Consider the following 21,276-nt stretch of genomic DNA (forward strand, 5'->3'; position numbering starts at 1 on the left):
CTATGCAAGCCTATTTTTTTAATTCCCTAAGAACATTATGCAAATATCCATCTCTGTGCCTTTCCTTTGATCTGTCATCCCATTTCAGGGACAATATTGTTCACCCCTGAAGTTTTAGCCATCACTTCCCTGCAAAACATTTTCCCCAATGAAGGATCAATTTCTCTGGTTCCAAAAGAAAAGATAAAGTTAAGTTCTCTTCTGTCCACATAAGCAGACCTAAAGTAGAGAAGTAAGTAAATCCTCAGAATTTAAAAGTACAAAACTGGGTTGAGATCGCCCTAGCCTTGAGAATACTACACATGGGAAGGAAAAATATGACTCAAACAAAAAGTTGAGTTGCATTTGCTCTCCCTCTCCAGGTTGACACAACCTGTCTTGCCCAAGAAAGGGAGTTTTTAACAGGTGACTTTGGATGGGCAGGAGAAGAAATTTGTCCTAATAACTAGCTTCAGCATCTGGCCAGAGGAGAAAATTCACTTCCATTATCAGGTCTCAGCAGGTACAGTAGAGGCCCACACCAATACTGCAAACAGATTAACTTAGCTATGAAAAGAATCCTGATGGGATTGCAACTTACAGCTAGAGAAATAGAGACACAGAAAGCCACAGAAACAGCCCCAGTGTTTACAGAATGTGAAAATAGCTAGACTGCACCCATCTACAGCTAAAGGCAATTTGAACCACTAAAACCATATTGTCCTTGTGAGTGTGAAGTAATGTTTGTCTGAAGGTAATACCATAGCTGAGTTTATCTCAAACACACATTATAAAGATAGCCATTAGGAGCACACACGCAGATGCACATGTGCGTGTACGCTCGCGCGCGCACACACACACACACACAATATATATATATATATGTCTACATATATATTCTCCTAACCTCTTTTATAAAGTCTAAATCACATTTCCAATACATCCCAAAAGGTTCCAAAATTTTACTAGATTATCTTACTAGCCCATTCAATTCAAAATATCTTAAGAATTTGCTACTTCATTTTGTATACTAATTTTTCTTTCTGAATTCTTTAATCCTATTAACATGATGTCTACTGCTCCATTCTCATTGTCTAGAGATATTATCTGTATTTCTCCCTTCTACTTCTATTTGTCCTACGTCAAACTAAATGTCCTGTCCTACAGGTCCCATAACTTTGACTTCTCTTAATGCCTTCTCTATTCAGTTGCCACAGTTTCAACCCTGATTTCTACCCTTCACTGATAACAGTTATTAGCCTTCCAAATATTTATTCTGAATCATTATCTCTTTCTTTTTCTCTTTCTCAAAGCCATACAGAAAACATTTATTGTATTAGTCTACCTGGAGTATAATTCAAAACATATCACTTCACTTGTCAATAATCTAGCCTTCAATAACCTTCATACTGCAATTTGCCTACCTTCTCTTTACCTTTAAGACATCTTTCATGTCTTTTCTCCATCTAGTCCTGTGAGGAGGTGGGCAACTGGAGGAGTATGCCTTTCCAGACACATGCATAAAGATTCTTACTCTACTGTCAATCAACCAAATTGCTTTTGTTCTACTCCATCCCTTTCAGAAGTGTTTGTGCACCAATGCTGCATCTCAGTAGCAGCACCACTGTATTTGTCAATCCAGTGCTTAGAAACTATAGTAATTCCCCCTCACATCAACTTAATTCATAGTGTCCTGTCTGTTCCAGTTCTCCAGTGCTTCACCATATGTCTCTATTAACGCAGTTCAATGATTTTTTTTTCCTTAGTCTTCCCTCTGAAACAGAGATGGCTGCTCCTTCTCTCTGAAATGGGTTGGTTATGGTCAACTCAGGGCCAGGGGGGGTGGGGGGCACCAGGAGTGGTGTAAGAACCCCTATGCCATCTGTCCATACCTTTTCATGGTCCACACAACATACTAATTTGTACCTTAGCTTTGTGACAGATGTGCTGTTCTATTTCTAATTTAGAAATTCCTGTCTTATATAATTATATCTTGTATAATTCCTATCTTATATGATCAATCTGCTCTTTTTGCCAGTTAGATAGTTCATTTTACATATCAACATAGCTAAGCTATAGATGCCTAGTTGTTTTGGTAAATACTAGTTTAGATGTTGCTGTGAAGGTATTTTGTAGGTGCAATTACCATTTGCGATCCATGGAGTTTGAGTAAATTATCCTTCATAATGTGAAATGACTTTGGACAATTAATGCCAGGTCGTAAAAGCAAACCTGGGTTTTTCCAGGGAAAGAAGAAATTCTCCCTCAAGATTATAAGATAGAAATCCTGTCTGACTTTCCTGTCTGACTTTCAAGACTGCTGAACTGCTGGATTGCCCTCCAGATTTTGTATTGTCAGCCTTTATAATTGTGTGAACCAACCAATTTCTTTAAACAAGTCTCTCTCTCCCTCTCTTTTCCTCCATATTCTCTCTCTCTCTCTCTCTCTCTCTCTCTCTCTCTCTCTTGCTTGTGTTTCTTAAGGCATGTGATTATGTCACAATTCATCTTGTTTTAAAATTAACCAATTCAGGCTTCTATTTCCATTTATCTCAATAATGTATTTCCTTGATATAAAGGCACCCCCATCACCTAATCCCCGAGTCAAGAGATAAGTCAGGACTCCAATGGACTGGAAAATTAGGCCTGTCTTCTGAAATGCTCTGTTCTCTGCATCATAGGGTCTCTGCCAGAACAAGTCCTTAACCGGCTATGTTGGCAATTCTTCCCACTCCTGATCATACTCTGGTGACAAGAAACGTGTCTCTATGGCAGCACATCTTCAGGGTACGGAGAAGGGTGAGATAGAGCCTCTTTCAATGTCACACTCACACTCAGCTGATGGCACCCAAAGCTCCCATTTCTGGTGTGCAGGGAGTGGTCGTGTCTATTTCATTTTTTAAATTTATTTTGCTGTAAAGATGCTGTACTGTATCTAGTTCTTTCTTCTTATTTTATTTCATTTTTCTTTTTCCATTGGTCATGTCTATTTCTAACAAGGATGTTGTTCTGGCCACATCTGTAAACCCCTTAAAGTGAGTTTCCTCCTAAAAATTTCATCTATAAACATCTGTCTTCAACCACAGTCACATCAATCCATCACACACGTTTCAGAAAACTGAATCTCACAGGCTCTCCTTCCATGAACTCTCCTAGTCTTTCTCCAAAGTTGTCCTACATCTACGTAACTAAAAGCTCCCCCCTAAAGTTGGTTCATCTCAATTTTGTAATGGGTGATGTCTAAAGCAAATCAGATGCTATTAATAATTTAATAAAACTAGAAAGTCTAGTTTTCAAACTGTTGGGAGTACTATTCATCACAGATCTCCTTCAGGAACTTCTCAGGCAATAGATCTCAAATGAATTGAAATATAGATCTCAACGAATTGATAAACCAGTTCCCCTGTGGTTCAAGTATCCTGCCTGTCTTTTCTACTCACAATCAGACTCAGACTCTGAAATTTCTTCTGTATCATATTTCCTGGCATTTACCTCTCTTAAAGGTTAGTTGAAAGCTCATGTGAAAGCTACAGAGGTTGGATCTATGTGGTTTTAAAAGGCCTTTTGAAAACCAGGCAAGGAGATTAATGCTTAATTTTGTAAATGAAGAAGCCGAGTACTTAATTTCAAAGTAATGAAACATTAATTCTTGTCTTTATTAAGACTACAATTTCAGCATATTGTGTATCAAGCTGTTTTCCAGCAAGGGATAGCTGTTAATTTTTTTTCTCCCTTTACCAAATGCTACTGTTAAGGCATATATGCCTACAAGGTAAGACCAAGATTTCTATAAACTCTGGGGGTGGGGGAAGGGGAACAGTTCCAGATTGGAGAATTTTCAGTGCTCTTTAGTTTTATAATTACATTTCAAGAGGGAACATTTGCATATTCAAGGTGAAATTCTATGGAAAGGCTCCTCATGCCCAGTTTTAGAACATAATTATTTCTACATTTTTGAACTGGCACCACCTTCAAATTTGTCAGCTCAGACTGCACAATAGACAAAGGTATTAATTAGCCACGCTAATTATGTAGGCTTGTTTAGACTAAGCCTGTGATGAAATAGCTTCAATCTGTTGATGGTTTCCTTCCCCACCCCCCCCCCAAACAACTAACAGTAAAACACGAACTTGTTACAACTAGTAAATTGCACAAACATAACTTGCAATAGAGAAAGAGATGCTGTGTTTTCCTGAATGTGGGCTTTTTTGCTCACTAAGTTTGGGTCTGCAGCCAACTCTGCCTCCAAAGGTACTTAGAAGAAAGGTCTTTCTGTCTCCTTACAGCGGAAAATCAATACAGCACGCTGGAGGGGAAGATGGAGAGTTAAAACGTCTCTTTACACGGGTGAGTAAATACCACCTCCCTCCCTCAGATGCCACAGAAAGGACCTGCAAACTCCAGATCCAGCCTGCTTTCCCCAGAGCAGAGCAGCCGGGCAGAACACGCTCAAGCCCAGGAAACTGGCACCGTGAGCCCTTGGCCTCAGATAATTTCATTTCTGTGCAACTGCAGATCCATGCGTGCCTGCGAAATTGCGTAATTTGCCATTTACCCAGCTGTGATCCAGCAAACCCATTCTTTTGCACACCCATTTGCCTGGGTGCTTAATAAACCCACAGGAGGAGAGGAGTCTTTGCACCCGCGAGCTGTGTCCTCAGCTTCTCCTTCCTCTCCAGATCCCTGCCCCTCCCAGATTTAGAGCAAATCACAGGGCCTGGAGCTTCCAAGAAAAGGGGCCTTGCCTTTGTCACCAGCTTGCTGGGGTCTTTGTATCTTAACCTAATTGTGTCTTCTTCTCCTGGGGCCTGAAACAGCGCTTCCCTTCCGCTTGGCCTCTCTCTGGTTGCTCTTTTTTTTTTTTTTGCCTGAGATGCCCTGGTATTTCTGGCTTCTCACCACACTGAGTCAGATCTGAGGAGGGTTGCAGAAAGCGTCTAACGTCATCACCAAATACTAAAGGTGGGCAGGCTCTGACAGCTCTTCGCAGCCCACTTCCTCTGGCTAGTATTTTTCCGCTACACTGAGGATGTAGGATTAGGATGCTGCTCCAATGTTCCGATGCCGGGAGCCATCTAAGCTCAGGGCTTTGAAAATACAAAACTCTGTTAGTCCTCAAGGACAAAGTCCACATCTTTGTACCATCACAAAACTCTCTGGGGAAAAATAATAATAATCAAGGGGGGGGGGCTCCTAATTATTCCCAATAGTGGGCTGACGAATAAAGACAAGGGACAGGGGACGCTCCATCTCCTGAATGGAAGTGTAGAGAGGTTCTACTGCCTTCCCCCCCAAAACCTCCCTGAACCTACAAAGAGCCAAGGATTTTCAGTTGTTCTTCCTTATTCTTAGTAAAGTGAAGTTGTAAAATAATTCCCGAGCTGTCCCTCTCTCTTAATATTAGACCACATGTCAGTGCTACTTGGATTATCAGCATAGCATATAAGGAAAATACATACATGTTCCTGGGTTTATACAATAGATTTATATTTTGGAAACATGAGGGAATTATATTTTAATTAATTAATTTACATATCTATATTTATTTTTGGTGCTGGGGATAGAACCCAGGGCCTCATTCGTGCTGGGTAAGCACTCTGTCACTGAGTTCCATGCCCTACCCATGCCCTGCCTGAACTGTATTCTATAAATCAAATCAGAGCTTTGGGGAGCATCATTGTTTTAAGACATCTTACTCTATGCCTGCGTATACTTATAGCATTTTTCATAAGTATAGTGCTTTTCTTGCATTTTTGAAATTTTTATTGTAAAGGTGAAATACAGAGGGGTTACAGTTACATAAGTCAAGCAATAAGTACATTTCTTTTTGAACAGTATCACCACATCCCTCATTTTCTCCCAGTTTTTTTCTCCTCCTAACCCCCTCCCCAAGTTTTATAGTTCATTTCCAACATAGAATCTAGTGAGTATCGCTGCTGAATTGGTTTACCTTTTGTCCCGCCGTTTCCAGGCTTCATTTCATATGATCATATGCAAGCAGCTATTGAGCCCTTGAGATCCTCTCCTAAGAATATCCTCCTTTGGTCTCACCGTGTGAACGTTTAGTCCTGTTTATCATGTCCAAGTATAGTTTTTTGTCTTTTACTATCCATTGGACTTACTTGTAGATTTACAGGTACATTCTAATTGTTACAAATGAGGGAAACAATAAAACCCATGTTTCTTTGGGCCTGACTTACTTTGCTTAACATGATTTTTTCCAAGTCTTTTCATTTCCTTGTGAATGGAGTAATGTCATTCCTTTTGATGGAAGCATAGAATGCCGTTGTGTGTATATATACCTTGATCCATTCATCTACTAAGGAGTATCTGGGTTGGTTGCTTATCTTAGCTGTGGTGAATAATTCTGCAATAAACATAGTTGTGCTGGTAGCTTTAGTATGGCCTTGTTTGTGGTCATTTGGGTAAATGCCCAGTAGTGGGATTGCTGGATCATAGGGGAGCTCTATGTTTCATCTCTTGAGGAACCTCCATACTGTTTTCCAGAGTGGTTGAACCAGTTTTACATTCCCACCAACAGTGTAGTAGTGTTCCCTTGTGGCCACATCCCTGCCAGCATTTGTGATTATTAGTTTTCTTGATAAAGGCCATTTTAACTGGGGTGAGATAGAATCTTAAAGTAGTTTTGATTTACACTTCTTTTATGACCAAAGATATTGAACATCTCTTTATATATCGATTGGCCAGTTTTACTTCTTCTTCTGAGAAGTCTCTTTAAGTCTTTAGCCCAGTTATTAATTGGCTGTTGTTTCTCTGAGGATTTGTTTTGGAAGGGTTTAAATTTTGAGTTCTACATAGATTTTCAAAATGAGGCTCTTGTCTGATGCATAGCTAGGAAAGGTCTTCTCTCACTCTGTGGGCTTTCTATTTATCCTGCTAGCTGTGTCCTTTTTCATGCAGAAACTCTTCAATTTAATGCAATTCCATTTATCCAGTCTCTCTTTGATTTTTTGTGATTTTGGATTTTTAATATATAGTTTTATTGTAAAGCTACTGTACAGAGGGGTTACAGTTACATGAGTAAGGTAATGAATACATTTCCTCTCGAGTATTGTTACCCCCTCCTTTGTTTTTCCCCTACCATCCCTTACCTCCCCACCTCCCCAACTCCTCCCTCCCCAACCCCTTGATTCTGGATCTTTACTTAGGAAGTTTCTACTCATGCCAAGGAGCCTTAGTGTCTCCCTATTCCTTCCCTTTAATATTTTCAGGGTATTTGGTCTTACATTGATGTCTTTGATCCATTTGGAATAGATTCTGGTATCTTGCATTTTTTTCAAGTAGGAATTTTTCTCACTTTTAAGATGGCATGTACAAATGTATTTCTTCAAATGAAAATTCTGAATTTAAAAAAATTGTCCAATCTATTGCAGTGCCCATAACGATTAGATTTTTGAAGATCCCTAGCCAAATTCTAGAATAATCAAGACATAACTCCCATATCCCATAATAGACCTTTCACTTTATCTACTCAGGAAAATTCATTGACCTTGCCTTGGATTAGAGGGGGTATTATTGTTGTAGTTGTTTTTGATGATTTCTGCCCCTTGCTTAGAACTGCGCCCTTTCTTAAGACAGAGATGTCAGCAAAGGACAGGAGTCATTGAGACACCTAACATCCCAGTTAGTCTCTCACTTTACCCCCCTCTCTCTCTCTCTCTCTCTCTCTCTCTCCCTGTCTCTCTCCTACTCTCACTATCTTTTTTCCCTCCTTCCTGTCCTCCCAATTTCTCATGAGTAGATAGATTTTAATTCACTTTCTTTGATTTTCTAATACTTAGGGCTTCCTCAAAATGAAATGAGCTGATTTTTGCGAGATTGTTTTATTTTTTTCCTTAGTAAAAACATTCAGGTTCAGCCCAAATGGCTACTGATTAGGTATGCCAGGAAAGTGATTGAAGAGATTAAAGCTTGTATTAACCAACCTATAAGATGATTTCCTTTTCAATTTGTGGAGATGAATATATTTTTTTGTGCTCTGATAAAATGCTCCTAACATGGAAATTATCAGTAGTGACGTTTAGTGTGTCCCTAATGATGTGCAAGCATCACCATTATCCAGCTCCAGAGTGTCTCATCATCTCTAAAGGAAGACGGCACCCATTAAGCAGTGACTCTCCCATCCCATCCTCCACCCTCCACCCTCCATCTCCTGGCAACCACTAACCTGTTTTCTGTCTCTATGGATTTGCTTACTCTGGATATTTCATATAAATGTAGTCATGATATGTGGTCTTTTATGTCTGTCTCCATTCACTTAGCATCCGTAACCCTTCTCTGCACAATAATTGCTAGTTAATTACTTTGAAATTCATCTTTCATTTCTATTCTCTCTGCCCTTCCAGGCCCTCTCTATGTGATTTTCATTGTGTTCCATGAGAAACCACAGATATCAACCAACAGATATCAGGCTGACTCTCAGCTCCGCTGTGGGGGTCTAACTTTCCCAAAATTTCCAAATTTCAAAACAAAATGTAAGAGGCACTCCTTCGTGACAAATTCAAGTGATAATTACCTGCTAACAGAAAACCTCCACAGGTAGTGTCATGGTGAGCTTGTTCCAGTCTGTACTGCAGTTTCATTCCAAAATGACGATGTGAGTCTTGGACTGAAAGATCTAGTTATGATTATTCATACAAGGTGTGCAAGGCATACATAGTTATAAAATATCTACATTTTTGTTTTCTTTTAGTGGGGCAGTCCTGAGGTTTGAACTCAGACTTCACACTCTGCTTGCTTGGCTTGGCTTGGCTGGCACTCTACCACTTGAGCCATGCCTACATTCATGCTTTCTGTGGGTTATTTTGCAGTTGGATTCTCATGAACTTTTCTGCACAGCCCGGTATAAAACCAAGATCCTCCAGATCTCAGCTTTCTGACTAGCTAGAATTTTAGGAGTGATCCACCAATGCCTATTTTGCATTTTGATTTTGTTAACAGCAAAAACAGAAGCAAGAACATAAGTCTGTGGTGTGGTGTGGTGTGATGTGGTAGGATGTAGCATTGAAGAATGAGGACTGGACTCCAAGTGACAATGTATTGTTGCTATTCACTGCTGATATAACCAGGTCATGGAGCCAAGTTCAAAACATCCTGAGTCTTCAGTCCAAAGGGAGGCTCAGTTTTAAACAGCAGTTTACCACTTATGGTTGTTGCCAAGACAGAAGCCAAGAGAACAATTACATACAGAAAAGCTCTTTGGAATCATGATCATATTCTACTAGCATATAAGTATTATGTTATGGACCAAATTGTGCCCCTCTAAACTTCATCTGTTGAAACCTTAACTCCCAATATGACAGTGTATGGGAATAGGGCATGTACAGAGATAGTATAAAAAAGTAAGAGACACCAGAGATCTCTAACTGTTTTTCTGCACACAGAGAAGATAGCCATCTCGACCAGCCAGGAAGAACACCTCATTAGAAACTCAATTTGTTTGATCTTGAGCTTCCAGACTCCAGAACTGTGAGAAAATAAATGTCTGTTGTAGTATTTTGTTAGGGCAGACCTGGGAAATTAATGTAGAAAATGAAAGCAGCAACTCTGTCATGATTTCTAAATCCAGGCTAACTTATTTGCTCAAGATATCATAGACACTCATGAGGTTCAAATTAATAAATGGAATAAAAGAACATGGTGTATTATCAGAAACCAGGGCCACACAGTAACCCTCAAATGTGTGTCCTAAACTACCCAGAACCTAAGAGTGTCATAAAACATTCCTCTTCCTTTTAAATGCCATGAAAGTTAGACAGCAAACAAGAAAAATGATCCTACTAATGTGGAAAATGCAAAGGGAAAAATGAATTCAACTTCCAATGGGCTTTTATTATAGGCTTGAGAAAATCGACTCAAAAATTTCACTTCTTTTGGGATTCATTCTGCTTGCTCTCTACCCCACACCCACAATGTGATTATGCTGTAACTTCATGGCACTATTGCAAAGCGAATTTACTTGCTAATATGTGTGACATTGGAAGTGTACTTATGTCAAGTCTAGAAGCTTCTCCTAATATGGAACTAGCTTACTTTCTCCCTCTTCTTCCTGCTTTTTTATTCTTTGTTTCTGTGGTGATTTTTTTGTATGTTTCTCAGTAAACTTTTTAAAGCGTAAGCAGCAGAATTTAAAGTTCCTAATATCAATCCTATTATGTATTTCTAAATAACCATCATTTAGCTGCTTTCTTACCTACAAAGTATAGGGCCCAAGCCCCTTCTACTCCATCCTTGCCAATTTCTCCAGCTTCAACTCCTATTTCACATCTGCAGCTCCATCAAAATTGAATAGTACATCTTGCTCCACCAGCAAATCACCCAGCACCACCACCCCACCCACCACCCCATATTCTCACCATGGCATGTCCTAAGCCTCCTGCTAGCCATATTCACACTTTCCTCTCTAAGGAATGGGCCACCTGCCCTTTCCATGCTCTCTCTACCTGTTGACCTGAGTTTTGCATATCATTAAAAAACCCCAGATTCAGTGTCCCTTCCTCCAGAAAGTCTCCCATGATCCCACAGCCTTGATTAAGCCATTCTTTTGTTTTCTAGAGCATCCTTATCGGTCTTTTTAAAGCACAGAGTACATTGTGCATCATCATCATCATCATCAGATAGGTCTACTCCTTGTTCTAATCCTCTCTGGGGTCAAGATCTTTGAAGCTGGTCTCAGGGTCTCCAGGATATGGATCGCAGGATGCAATGCCAGGGCATTTAGCAAAAGAATCACAGCGAGTAAGACGACAGCAAGAAGAAAGTTCTTAGCAAAGTGAAATTACACCTTGAGGCATGAGGCAGGTAGTTAGCGCTCAGCTGACTGTGGCATGCTGTTGAGGCTTATGGGTTTACTGTCCGATAGGGTAGATTTACTAGGTGATTAAAAAAAATAGAGCCCTTCTCTTATGGTCCTCCCCAAAATGTTTCATGACTACACAGTGGCTGTCCAGATATGGAAGTTCATATAGCTATGCTTGGTTGTCTTTTTTCAATGTGAGGTTGAACTCAGGACCTTGCATTTCATAGGTGGGTGCTCTGAGACTTGAGCCAGACCCTTTTTTGCTTTCAGTGTTTTTTGGTTGTTTACTTGTTTTTTTGTTGTTTGGGGGTTTTTGTTTTGAGAAAGAGTATCTTTTCTTTGCCTAAGCTAGCCTTGAACCATTGATTGTCTTGTCTACCTCTTCCAAGAAACAGGATTACAGGTGTGCTCCATCTACACTTTTGAGAATAGGCGTGATCTTGTAGACTGAAGGATTTCCTATTCCTGCTCATGTCTATCTATGTGCACTAATAGATAATTTTAAATATTTCAGAGAAAAATATTATAATGGTTAGATCCAGCTGAGATTAATATTATCAGATGCTAGTCAGATGATATTTGGAGCAAAAAAATGCAGGAAATGTGATTATATTACTTTCTCATTTTCCCAGAAAGCACTGGACATCTGTATTCATGAACACCCAATGAAACACTCAAAGTCCCACCACTAGAGAAGCGGCTTGCTTGAGTAAGATCATTCTGGGAAGACTGATTGATTGACTTTACAAAGGGACCATCTACAAAGAGAGACTCCCTTGTAGAGAGTGTAAAGGAAACACAAGAGGATCTGGTAACCACTCCAGAAGTAACTCCATCAAGTTTGAACAGAACTTCCCAGTTTTAATTCTTGAATTCCCAGGTGCTGGGCGGATAAGATCTCCCTCCATTTCTTGCAAACTAGGTAGTTTCTCATCCTCCCTTAGGCGAAGGTAGGGAGGAAGGGAGTGGTTATGAAAACCTAAAGAGAAATACAGAACCAGTGAAGAAAATGATGATACTCAGACAAGGTCATGTTCTACCCAAAGTGACTTCACAGGACCTTGTCAAGTAAAAAGAAACCCTCACCCACTCCTCTCCTTCCTTCTAAAGGCCTGCCAAGGTTTGGCATTGAGCTCCTCATGAGACAAAGCCAACCACAAGCCTGGTCCACAGAGCATTGAAAAAGATACAGAATAGCTGAATGCTGGTGGCTCATGGCTGCAATCCTAACTACTCTGGAAGCTAAGATCTCAGGATCGCAGCTCAAAGCCAGCCTAGGCAAGAAAGTCCGTGAGACTCTTATCTCCAATTAACCACCAGAAAACTGGAAATGGGGCTGGGCTCAAAGTGGTAGAGCACTAGCCTTGTGAAAAAGAGCTCAAGGATAGCTCTCAGGCCCTGAGTTCAAGCTCCATGGCCAACAGAAAACCAAAAGAAAAGAAAGATACAGAATGTGCCCCTAGCCCGGCCAGCAGACCCTCAAAAAAGAGACCAAATAAAAATCCTCAAGTCTTTGTTCAGTATGGGCCTTATAAGTCTTATTCCAAGAAAGAAGATGGTATTCCTAAATGCTTAATCCTTCTTCGTGATTTCCAAATAATTCCACCATAAAGGAGTTGGAACTGAAGAGAGAGTGCTTTGAAATTCTTCTGCTACCTTGCCTCCCATCCCTTTTCAGTCTGTTTATCACCTTGCTATCCCACATAAATGATTATCTCTGGGTTGCTGTATACAGGTTCAGCTGTAAGATGCAGTTCCTCCCTCAAATCCCACCCACAAGAAGAAACTCTACTCAGGACAAATAATTGTATTTGTCAGAGCTTACTGGAGATTTGGGGAGAAACCGAAGAAGAGTTACATACTAAAGAACTTCAACTTGGCAAAAACAAAAGACATCTTTATGCTTGGAAGCCCTCAACTTTTCCCCCACCCAAACACTTCATGACTGCTTCATCTCTGGAATTCCCAAGTCTCATGCCAGATCTTCATATCCCTGGCACCTCTTCCCATTCATACACATATATGTATGTATTAAACCTTGTGGCTATACTAGACATTGAACTCAGGGCCTCATACTCGCTGAACCAGACCCTTAGTTCTGCTTTTAGTTTATTTTCAAGTAGAGTCTTGTGTTTGTGTTACAGACTACCACTTTGCAATCTCTGCCTCCTCAATGGCTGAGATAATAAACATGTACCACATGCTCAGCTCTCCTCTCTTTTCTCTTCTACCTTCCTTTAATCATGTAAAAAGAGCTGTCTCTGGTCATAGTGCCAAACAGTTTTTTCTTCCTTTCCAGGCCTCTACAAGACTGGTCCACACTCACACTTGGGGTTGTACCTTTTTCTTCTGGAGAATTCCTAGAGGACTGTGCCTTCCTGAGATGCTGCAGCTGATAGTTGAGAAGTTTCCCAGCTCCTGATATAACAGTGCTCCTGAGAAAGCAGTTGATTTGGGTGTAATCCTTTGAGAAGTGTATTAATCACTTGCACACGAGCCCGTATCTCTGGCTTTCTTGTTTCGTGGAATTCAATTCATTGTCTGAACATGTCACAGTGCATTACCCAGCTCAGAGTTAGCACATTTGAACATCTTGTCATCATCCAAATGGCACAGTCGTAGCAGACTCGAGCTCATCTTTTTCTTTCAGAGGCTGATTCTGGCGGCGTAGGATCTCAACTCTTTAAAATTGCATTGAGATGAGTCTTAACTGCATACACGCCTGTCTTTCCAAATGTAATTTTGATGGCTCCCTCTTAAAGAGTTATATTCAAAGTATCGAATGTACATCTAAGCCTTTTGCTAACCTGAAGTTTGCCCTTAATGTAAATGCAATGGTGAACAAAAGGCCAAGTTCTTTCAAGAATGCTCAAGTCTTAGAAGCAGCTTTATTTTAAAGGCTGCTGGCCTTAATGTGGATAGCAAAGGACGGGCTTGAACCCAGTGTACAGAGCTGGGGTCCGGCTCCCTGTTTGTGCTGTTTCTTTTGTGCATAATAAGAGACAGATCTCTGCAATACCAATTCCTGCTTGACTTCAAGGTAACAAAGGATCTAAAGGAGACTCCAGAGTTGAATGTCTGGGACACATGAGGATGTTTTTAACTCATTAAAACCACAAAATGTAGGGTTTCAGAGCATCTTCATTGTTTAATTCAGACTTCAATATTTCATATTGATTCAATATTTTTTAATCTTAGGACCTCTATTTAGTTCTGCTTTTACTGTTTTTTTCGTTAGATTTGTTCTAAAGATTGGCATGAATTAAATGTGATTTGAAAGTGGTCTCTTCCTAGGCGTTATCCACACATATTTTATTCCATTGTGGGAATATTTTATACTTTTTCTAACTTTATATACTTGTACAGAGAGAGAGGGTATAAAATAAGAGTCATCATAGGTCAGAGCCTGAGGCTTTAACCTTAGTTAATGGAGACATGAACTCTAAGAATTGAGATTTAGTTGCTGTTACATTGCAATAAGTCATAGGATAAAGATATAGCACAGAAAATACCTAATACAAGCCAGGCATTGGTGGCTCACATCTGTAATCCTAGCTACTCAGGAAGGATCACAGTTCAAAGCCAACCCAGGCAAAAAATCCATGAGACTCTTATTTCCAATTAACCACCAGAAAACCAGAAGTGGTGCCATGGCTCAAAGTGGTAAAATGCTAGCATTGAAGTGAAGAGCTTAGGTACAGCATCCAGGCCCAGAGTTAAAACCCCACAGTGAAGGAAGAAGAAGAAGGAGGAGGAGGAGGAGGAGGAGGAGGAGGAGGAGGGGAGGGGAGGGAGGAGGGGAAGAGGGGGAGGAGAGGGAGGAGGAGGAGGAGGAGGAGGAGGAGGAGGAGGAGGAGGAGGAGGAGGAGGAGGAGAAGGAGAAGGAGAAGAAGAAGAAGAAGAAGAAGAAGAAGAAGAAGAAGAAGAAGAAGAAGAAGAAGAAGAAGAAGAAGAAGAAGAAGAAGAAGAAGAAGAAGAAGAAGAAGAAGAGAAGGAGAAGGAGAAGGAGAAGGAGAAGGAGAAGAGGGAGAAGAGGGAGAAGAAGAAGAAGAAGAAGAAGAAGAAAAGAAGAAAGAAGAAGAAGAAGAAACCTACCACTAAGGAAATGGTGTTTTATGATTTAAATGCCTCTTCACTGGGTTTTCTCTTGTGGCAAGATGCTAGACTTGGCATATCTGCAATTCTTCTGATGTGAGAGATCGTTCCCTCGTGGTCTCAAAACGGCTATCAGAGATATAAGCATTCCACATGGCCATCATCAAAAGCAGAAAATAGGCATGTAGTCAGGGAAATCAGAGAGGAATTTCATCGTGTACTTCTTTCTTTTTATCAGTGAGGAAAAAAATCTTCCCAGAAACCACTAACTTCCATGTACTTCCTCTGCTGTCTTATTGCTCTGAACTAGGTCATATGGAAACATCAAGTTTCCAGAGAGCAGTATAACCTTACCATCTTTTAGAATTCAGGCAAACAAGGAAGAAATTGGCATGGTGTGGCTGGGGCAGTGGATCTTCTTGATAATTTTGCATGACCAAGGATAGCCACCCATAAGAAAATTTTGTAGAACTTCTGTATTTATACTGATTTCACAGCCTCATGACAACCCAAATCATATAGATATATACATCCCAGACTGAACTGTATCTTGCATGATTCAAATGATGACAAAAAGGAAACCTTGCTGTAAAGAAATAATTAAAAAAGAAAACCAGAACTTGGAATCAGGGAAAAGATTACGAAGAGTTTAAAGCTGTCAACCAAAAGATATCTCAAGCCTTTCATCAGTCAGCAGATCTTACTAATAAATCAAACCTGGAAGAGTGAGCAGTAAGTCTCTCACTAAATCATTCCATGTCCTGAATTAAGAATAGATTGTCCTGATGAATTTAAATTAGAAAACAAATTGCTGAAGGTCTGTTTGTCTCACTTTTCAGACATCTCCCTGTAGCTCCCAGCACCCACTCTTAAGTCAATGCCATGAGCCCAACCTACAAGCTTTGTGCATAAAGAAGAATTAGTCAATGCAGAAATTAAGCTGCAGATTAACAATAAGCATTTAATGACTCATAGACATATACATCATAAGAGAAATGTCACAGACTTGGCAGATAACAAATGCCTAAAAGAAAACATTGCAACAGAATGTACTAAAACACACAAAATCCAAGCACCCAGCCAGGCTTTTTAAAGCAAATTCAGAGGTTGTTGGGAACATCAGAACACACACACACACACACACACACACACACACACACGCACGTACGTACACACACATCCCAAGTGTGTCTCTTCATTGTTTTTGGAAATGATACATAGGTTTATGAAGGTAATTATTAAATACATTTTGACCAGCTGGTCCTGAGTTTTTTTCCTACCAACAAATGTCCTTCTGGGAAACTGACTTTAAAAAGGGGTTGTTCCAAGCTCAGTCTAAGCAGAGAGGAGACCTTGACCCAGTCTTCTCAAACAGAGATGTCCCCTTCCACACACACAGTGGGATTTGTCATATCTTAGAAATGTTTTTATTCCCTATACTAGAGAATACCGGATCATAATATAATTCAGGGAACCTGGCTTGTTACCGTCATCCAGTTCTACAGCAATTTAGAACCCATGGAGTCCATTTTGGAGATCAACCTACTCTGAGAATCAAGGTAAATCTAGAAGGCTGTTAGAGGATGAATACTCTAGTAGAAAACTTGGGGCCAGGAACATTGATACACACCTGTAGTTGCAGCTACTGAGTTGGGAAGGCTCCAGGAAGTGAAAATGGAAGGTGACTCTCTTTTTTCCTACTTGGTGAGAATGGACACAAAAGCCTGATGGATGAGTCAGACCAGCATTATGCACAGGAGAGTCAGGAGCACAAGAGTGTCACTCCAAAACCAGCGCCCCACTGCATTTCCTCCAAGAGACATAGGAATGGGCTGAAGCCCTAATTCCTATATGTTGGAATGTGGTGGGACCTTTGGATCCCTCGTAAAAATGAGATCAGTGCTCTTATAGGAAGAGATCTCATTAGGTGAAGCTACGATAAGAAGGCCACCAGCTTTAATCAAGGATACCTACCATTCTGGCACCATGATTTGGGGCTTCTAGAACTGAGAGAAATAAATGTTTGTTCTTCAAACCACCCAGTCTGTGGTGTGCTGTTGCTGCCGCCCAACATGATTAAGACAAATTTGTTAACAATATTCTCTCCAATGGTCCCCAATCTCTATGTTAAGTAAAGGGATGCAGAATTAGTTGTAGCTGTCTGGCCAGAGAAAATGTTCACAGAATTGGGATGGAAGGAGAGTTCTAGTTGCATATAACTGGGAAACAGCTCTATATAGAGCAATGTATTTTAAATGTTGTAAGACTTCAAGAAATTGCCTACTTCAGTCTAAACAGGTGAAGCTGGGAGTCAAGTTCCTTAAACTCCCTCAGCCTTGGTTTGCCTACAAAAGTGAAATAATACTACTACCATCACAGTACCTTCCAGGATTGCAAGTAAGTCCCTCTCTGGACTGAATCTTCATGTTATTTCTTTGGAATAAAAAGAGAAGAAAGTCGTAGAACTCTAGAAGGCGAAGACAAGACAAGGGGAAATTTCTCTCTCTCTCTCATTCTCAGGCAAGAAAATGCTTTACAAAATACAGGCAATGCTATTTCTCTCTATGTATCTCTCTCTGTCTCTCTCTGTTTCTGTCTCTGTCTCTGTCTCTCTCCATCTCTCTGTCTCTGTCTCTGTCTCTCTGCTCTCTCTCCTCTCTCTTCTCTCTCTCTCTCTCTCTCTCTCTCTCTCTCTCTCTCTCTCTCTCTCTGCTTTCTCTTCTCTGTCAAAGCTGAAAAGAATTGTGCAGAAGTCTCAGGCCTCTAGAACTAGAACAGCTCACTTGGTCAGAGAAAAAGACCCAAAGGAGTCTGCCTGTAATCCTTGGGCAACATAGACAAGAACTGGCAACTGCTTCAAAGGAGAGAATGTTCTTGCGTTTTCATAGAATCCCCAAGTGGAAACAATAGAGGCAACCAGTCAACCAGCCATATTTTTATATAAATTCTTTTTTGAAAAATTGAAAGCGAACTGGCATAGTTTTAAAACGAGATTTGTCCTAGGGAATTTGCAAACATGGCATGTTCTTTTCCATTTTAAATATGCATGCTCTATCATCTGGGAAAGGGCACAAGGATCTTTACAGTACCTTCACTAAGAAAGCAGCAATCATTACAGCATGTTAACCTGCTTTTTACCAAAAAGAAAAAAAATGACATGGTGAATATAAATGGCTGGAATGGAGGCAGGTGCGTGGAGCTCACACATTCACAAGGTGCTATGAGGCTTTCGTGAGCCCCACACAGGAGCGGCTGCAGCGTCCTGCCAGTGCCTGTGCTTTCTGCCCTTATTAAGAGCTGATTCTCTTCCTTCATTTAAGCTCATGTCAGTATGGTGGGCAGTGAAGATGAATACTTGAACAACTATTCCCTAATGCCTCTGATTGCCCCTAAAATGGAGCAAAAAGGCTAACACATTTTGTATGTTTTTTATTGTAAAAATAGTGTACAGAGGGGTTACAGTTATGAGTAAGGTAATGAGTACATTTCCTATCAAGCATTGTTACCTCCTCCTTTGTTTTTCCCCTACTATCCTTTCCCTCTCCACCTCCCCAACTCCTCCCTCCCCCTCCAGTTGTAAAGTTTGTTTTCAACATAGTGTCTGGTACATCTCATTGTTACAATGGGTCAACCTGTTTCCTTATTTCAGCATTTTGTTATTTCCCTTCCCCTCCCCAACTTAGAAAAATGTATATACAAGATGCAGGGCACCGGAATCAAATACAGTAAAAACAGGGGTTATACCATGGAGGAAGAACACACAAAAGAAACAAAAAAATCACATAGTATATTTTAAATATGTTTAAAACAATAGCAAGAAAGAAAAAACCACTTGTGTCCCTATCTTGAGGTTCATTTCACTTAACATCATTGTATATGGTCATATGTACATAGCTTTTGACCTTTTCTGCTTGTCCTTTACTTATACTAGTTATTGCAAGCTTTACATGCTGGAAAGAGTTATAACTCAGACAATTGAGCATGAAACGTTTGATGGAAAGAAGAGTGGATTTTCACTTTTGATGTCACACTGCAGTCAAAACATTTAATTCTCATGTATTATCCCTGTAGTCCTCTACCATTCTATTTCCCCTTGCAGTTTTGTGCAGTCATATGGCTAGCTTCAGCCCATAACCTGTCCGGGTTAGATGTTCAGTCTTCCAAACAGCCTTCCTTCGACAACATGGGAGCCTGGATCACCAAGCTACCCACAGAACATGGCTTCTCAGGGGAGTGCCTAACCAGCACTAAAAATGAGTGCAGTGTGTAAATGTGCGTGTGTTAGGAGGGGATTATTGTGTGCATCCACTGAGATGTGAAAGTTAGTTAATGTAGCATATTATTTGACTATTGAGCATAACAAATTATTTCCAAGCTTACCAGCTAGAAGCAATAAATATTTATTATTTCACAGGTCAGGAATTTAGGAGTGTTTCAGGTTCACAACACCTTGTGAGACTGAAAGCAAGATGTAGACATCTCAAGCCTTGACTGGGGCTGGAGAATCTGCTTCCAAGCCCATACACAGCTGTTGGGAAGTCTCAGCTCCTTGGTGGCTGTTTGCCAGAAACCTCCCTCATCTCCGTAGAGCTGCTAATTGAAGAGCAGCTTGCTTCACCACAAGATAAAGGCCATCATCTTTTTATAACCTCAGCTCAGATGTACCTTCCCATAGATATAAATTATAAATATATATGTAGACCTAAAGATGTCATATGTGTATATATATACATATACAAACATATAAACTATAGTATATGCAGGGAAGGATTTCCATGGTGTAACTCTTTTGAACAACTTACAGTTCAACAAAATGATACCAGGAAGCTAGAACATGTGTTTGTAAAGGACAGTGAGGTCGGGCTGGGAAGGTGGCTCAGTGGTAGAGCACTTGCCTCGCATGCATGAGGCCCTGGGTTCAATTCCTCAGCACCACATAAGCAGAAAAAGCCAGAGCGGCGCTGTGACTCAAGTGGTAGAGTGGTAGCCTTGAGCCAAAGAGCTGAGGGACAGCGCCCAGGCCCAGAGTTCAACCCCACGACTGACCAAAAAGAAAAAAAAAAAAAACAAGAAGGACAGTGAGGTCAAGGGGAGGGGAATAGACCAAAGGAGTGGTGTAGATGTGTGAATGCAGTCCTAATATTCAATGTAGATATGTGAAAATGGAAGTAGGAAAATTGAGGTTATGTGTGGGGTTGGGAGAGAGGGAAAGAATTATAAAAGGGATGACATTGATTGAGATGCATTGTTCTCACAAATTGGCATGTTGAATTGAAAGTTTTTTGTACAATTACTTAAGGATAATAATTTTTAAAAAAGTAAATAATATATCTAAACTACTTCCCCCCAAAGTACCTTCCCATCACTTCTACCTTGTTCTGTTTATTAGAAGTAAGTCACTCAGTCCACCTTACCCCACTGGGGTGAGAAAAGCAGAAAGATATTAATACTAAATGCAAATAACTGGGGACCAGCCTAGAGGCTAACTGTCATCAAGAGCATAGTCTAGCTGGTGTCAAGCAATGAAATATTCTTCTGTACTATTTGAAAACTTTTTACAGCAAGCATGAGTTACTTTTATAATCTAGCAATAAAACTTTACATGATAACCTAAAAAAAAGCTACCTGGCTAGAATTTCACCTACCTAATAAGAGAGGCAGAAAGGTAAAACTATCCATTTTGCCTCTCTCTACTCCAAGGAGCCCATTATTTTCAAGTTCTCAAAATGCACATCTTGAAAGTGACTCATTTTATTCCAGCTCCATTTATGCTTTTGTCACACCAAAGATATTTTCTTCACTAAAAATCTAAACTACTGGGAGGTCACCTGAGCATTTTTTCCAGAAAAAAAAATGCTTTCTTTTCTATTTCCTAAGTGTTAATTGCTCAGAGCAGCCGCCTCTGAAGTGAAAATACAAAGCAAATCAGACAGCAGCTCTGTTCTAAAGTCAGGTCCTCAGAGTTGACAGCAAGCTTAGGAGGTGCCGCTTGGTAGCAATTAGCTCTGGATCTGCACGTGGCTGCTAGTGTACAGCCACTGTGGCTTACCTTCATCCTCACCAGAGCTCTTCAATATTCTAAGATAACAAGGCAACTGGGAGACTATGCTGTAACTCAGAGATGTCAGTTTGCCACACCAGCAGAATTTGAATCAATCTTCCAAGACAATCACTCATTTCAGGTATCTGCTTTCTCTATATTTTTAATTAATTTATTGACATGTTGTGTGCAGGTACTGGGGCTTGAACCTAGGGCCAGGAAACTCATTCTTAGCTTTTTCACTAAAGGCTGGCATTCTACCATTTGAGGCATATCTCCACTTCCACTGGTAAATTGGAGATGATTCCCTTGGACTTTTCTACCAGGCTTTGAATGGTAATCC

The 21,276-nt window shown here is 40.3% G+C and overlaps 1 long non-coding RNA gene across 1 annotated transcript in view; it reads left to right on the plus strand.

The window, feature by feature from the left end:
• Nucleotides 1–12,061, plus strand: part of LOC122102407 — a 33,766-nt gene extending 21,705 nt beyond the window's left edge. Inside the window, exons 3-4 of the long non-coding RNA XR_006146490.1 lie at nucleotides 4,266–4,326; nucleotides 11,431–12,061. This is a non-coding gene — a long non-coding RNA (uncharacterized LOC122102407). The remainder of the gene's footprint in view (nucleotides 1–4,265; nucleotides 4,327–11,430) is intronic.
• Nucleotides 12,062–21,276: the final 9,215 nt, after the last annotated feature.

This window comes from Dipodomys spectabilis, unplaced genomic scaffold, assembly GCF_019054845.1.
Source record: "Dipodomys spectabilis isolate Male_0828 unplaced genomic scaffold, ASM1905484v1 ptg000783l, whole genome shotgun sequence".
Lineage (NCBI taxonomy): Eukaryota > Metazoa > Chordata > Mammalia > Rodentia > Heteromyidae > Dipodomys > Dipodomys spectabilis.